At 47.7% G+C, this 4,216-nt stretch overlaps 1 long non-coding RNA gene across 1 annotated transcript; it reads right to left on the bottom strand.

Annotated features, from left to right (window-relative positions):
• Positions 1-338: 338 nt before the first annotated feature.
• On the bottom strand, positions 339-3,656 carry LOC142587504 (uncharacterized). Its single transcript, XR_012829557.1, has 2 exons — positions 3,477-3,656; positions 339-435 (listed from the first exon to the last, which is right to left on the bottom strand). It is a non-coding gene; the product is annotated as an uncharacterized LOC142587504 (long non-coding RNA).
• Positions 3,657-4,216: the final 560 nt, after the last annotated feature.

A 4,216-nucleotide genomic window follows, 5' to 3' on the forward strand; every position in this document is an offset into this window, starting at 1 on the left:
CTGTTTCCGATTCGACGGATACCGAAATCGTAGCTAACCATGGCCAGTAAAAAAACCCGAACCACGGACACCGCTGAGATATGGCAATGGAACTGCCGCTCTTTTCAGAAAAGAGCGGCAGCGTTACAAGCTTATTTAGACGCAGCCATTATTCAACCGGACGTCATCTGTCTTCAGGAAGTTGGAAAGGGAGTAGTTAAGCTTAGAGACTACTACACCTTTCAAAATCCCATGTATCCTAGAGTGGCGACGCTGGTGCACAAGAATATCGCGGCCAGTGAACACTACTATCCCCAATGCTCAACGGAGCACCAATTGATCGAATTACACACTACAAAAAGGAGTAAAACCAAAACGTTTATTGGCAACGTGTACAGCCCACCGAAAGAACGGCAGACTGCGTTTCCCGAGATGCTTGAATGGGCGCTTGGACATCTGGAAAAAAAAGACAGGTTGATTGTAGTCGGGGATTTTAATGCTCCCCACACCAATTGGGGTTATAGGACAAATACAAAAAAGGGCAGAAACCTAGTAGAAGCAGTAGAGAAATATAACATGCAACTAGAGACCTTACCCCTCGCCCCCACGAGACTTGGAAATAGCGTCTGTGGAGACACGTACCCAGACCTCACCTTTAAATTTAACGTAAAAGAGGGACAGTGGAGGAACCTGGATGAAAATCTGGGAAGTGACCATTATATTATTAGTTACTCCACTACGACTCCCAAATTAAAGAAGCCTTTCAGAAACGCGAAACTTACAGACTGGACTGCATATAGACATTACCCGATCCCTCAGCATCCAATAAATACAATAGAAGAATGGGTAGACGAAATGATGCAGGCATACCAAACTAACACAAAGCACGACGCACTAAGCGAGAAAACACCGGTAGTGGATCCCCACCTCGTCCATATGTGGGAAGGCAGGCGAAGTCTTACTAAACGATGGAAGAGACAGCGCTTAAACAGAAAGCTCAGAGTTAGAATAGAGCAACTGACAGAACAAGCAAATGAGTATGCTAGGCAACTACAAGAGAACAACTGGATACAATTTTGTGACTCGTTACGAGGAACGCTCTCAACAACCAAGACATGGGCAATTTTACGGAGCATGCTTGATCCATACAATACAAAAACAGTCACTACTAGAGCATTACGCACATTGGTAGGAGAATTTAAGGGGGATGACGCATCCTTGATCCAAACCCTGGCAGACAGATATATCGGTACAGCAGGAGATAACATCGATAAGAGAGAGTACAAAGGCATGGACAATCCCAAGCTTGATGCACCCATAACGAAACAAGAAGTATATGCCGCCGCTCTAGCATTAAAACGTAACTCAGCCCCAGGTGAGGACGGCATCACGAATGCTATGTTAAAAAATATGAGTGATCAGCAACTGGAACGCCTAACCCGGTACTTCAATGAGAAAATATGGGAAACGGGAGAGCTTCCTAATCAATGGAAAGAAGCGACCATCATATTAATACCTAAACCGGGGAAAGCAAGAACATTGCAGAATCTCAGGCCAGTATCTCTAACCTCCTGCTTAGGCAAACTTTTCGAAAAGGTCCTTCATATCAGGCTTACCAGCTATATCGAAGGGCACGAACTTCTCTCGCACAACATGTACGGCTTCAGACAAAATCTTTCTACACAAGACATATTCGTAAGGGTACGAGATGACGTGCTGCAAAATGTCCCTACAGGGGGAGAGAACATCATAGCAGCGCTTGACTTAAAAAGCGCTTTTGATACGATCTCCCATACCCTCATACTTGAAGAGCTCGAAAGAATGGGCTGTGGAATTAAGATCCACAATTACATCCGCTCTTTCCTTACTGGACGTAAAGCCACAATAGGTATGGAAAATATTCGATCTTCCAAACTCCCAATGCCTAACAGAGGCACACCACAGGGGGCCATCCTCTCACCACTTCTATTTAATGTCGCAATGAATCGCTTGGCACGACAACTAGAGAAAATTAACGACCTCAACTTCGCGTTTTACGCAGACGACATCACGTTATGGGCCTGCAAAGGCTCGTTAGGGCAAAAAGAACAAACTATCCAGGAGGCTATCGACTCGGTGAAGGACTTCGCAGAACAAAACGGTATGCAATGCGCTCCGGAAAAATCTGAGTTTATCCGGATCCACGGGCGTAACTACAGAAACAAACCGAGCATCCACCTAACTATGGGTGACCAGACGTTACAAGAAAGAAATATGGTCAGAATACTAGGACTATGGTTACAAAGCAACAAAAAAGCCACTCACACCATTGCGACTCTAAAATCAAGCACGAGGAGCATCGCTAGATTAATAAGCAGAATTACAAAGAAAGGTAAAGGGCTCCACGAAAACGAAACCGTAACACTAGTCCAGGCTTTTATTCTTAGCAAAATAACATACGGACTACCATATCAAGAGCTAACCCCTTCGGAAATCAAAGAAATCGACCTACTAATACGTGGCGCGTATAAGGCAGCGCTTGGGCTTCCTAAGAATGCGGCAAACGAGAGGGTGCAAGCTCTAGGCATATACAACACATTTGAAGAGTTAAGAGCAGCCGTTCTCATGACACAAAGAGAACGACTATGCCTCACAAGCACAGGTAGAAACGTTCTGTCGCGTTTAGGCTACCCATTGCGACCGCAGTACTCTAGGGAACAAACGACCGCAATGCCGGATCCAATACGCGAGCGCATAGTGGTCTCCCCAATCCCACGCAATATGAACAAAACTTATCACACAGCGAGAAGACAAGCGAGAGCTAAACATCTTCAGAAAACCTTCGGCAGTAATCAAGACGTAATGTATACTGATGCAGCTAGATTTAGCAAAGGACATGTAATAGTGGCAGTTCAACCCACACGCCACGGAACGCTTCACACATCAGCCTCGATACGCACTAGGTGCACTGCAACAGCGGAAGCAGCGGCGATTGCTCTCGCTATCGCATACAAGGAAAAACAAAACAGCTCAGCTTTAATAATGTCCGACTCACAAGTGGCATGCAGAATGTATCTACAAGGCAACATACCACAAGTCGCCCTTAAGATCATAGGCGACACATTGAAAGAAGATCATGCAATTTTATGGTGTCCTGGCCACGAGGGTATCTCGGGAAACGAACAGGCACACACTCTAGCTCGAGGCTTTACTAACCGAGCTGGAGATACGCACAACGATGAAAAAGACGACCACCTACTGGTCCGCGATATACTGGAGCACCAGCGAAGAACCCGGCAACAGTACGCCCCACCACACAGGCTACTCAATGTAGAGGAGGCGCAAAAATATAGAAGAATACAGACGGATACCTACCCACATTTGGGTAGATACCATAAAATAAACCCAACCTTGTACACTAACTCTTGCCCGTGGTGCGGGTCATGGCCTTCATTGCCTCACGTAACATGGGAGTGCGCCAAAAGACCTCATGCCATTAATTCACCTTTGGTACTCACCTTGCTAAGGGAGCCCTGGGAGGCCATCCTCACTCTTGCTGACCTCGAGGCCCAGAAGGGCCTCTTGGACCAAGCTGGGCGGGTCGCGATGGCCACTGGAGTCTTGGAATAGGGACCCACCCTGCACCGCTCCCTTCCGCCATTTTTTTTATTTTTTATATTTTTTTTCCTCATCAATAAATGTTTATTTCTCCTCCTCCTCTTGGCACTGTTAAGACTTGGCACCGCTGCCACCACTATTACGACTTTGAGGTGGTCCCGTAGTGCTCGTCACCCGTTTCGTGACAGAGCGTTGGTAGCGAAGCCTCCGAGTCAGGCGTCGGTGAGAATAACGAAAGGGACTTTATACACTATATACAGGTCATTATACAGGACAAGATCGGATCGGCACGGGAGCCGAGAGCTCACAGCAAACGCGACTGTTCCCGCTCGGCGACGTCCGGTGAGACTGCAACGCGTGACACATCTCACTCCACTCGAGAGCGGCACTCGGCTCCCGGTGGGTCGGTGGAACCGGTTTTCCAGGCGGCGGCGTCGGGACTTATAAAGCCCCGAGAAACAATTGTTACTCAAACGGCCCAATACAAAGCCAGCACTCGACGATCGTCCGAGAGGTCAAACCAGCGACCGCGCTGGCCACCCGCTTCCAAGTTGCCGTGCGCGGTGACCTCCAGGGAAAAGGAAATACGGCGCCGGGCTGTCTGGCACTTTGTTGCACGTTTGGACATGTCGCTTGCCGA

This window comes from Dermacentor variabilis, chromosome 7, assembly GCF_050947875.1.
Source record: "Dermacentor variabilis isolate Ectoservices chromosome 7, ASM5094787v1, whole genome shotgun sequence".
Taxonomy (NCBI): Eukaryota; Metazoa; Arthropoda; class Arachnida; order Ixodida; family Ixodidae; genus Dermacentor; species Dermacentor variabilis.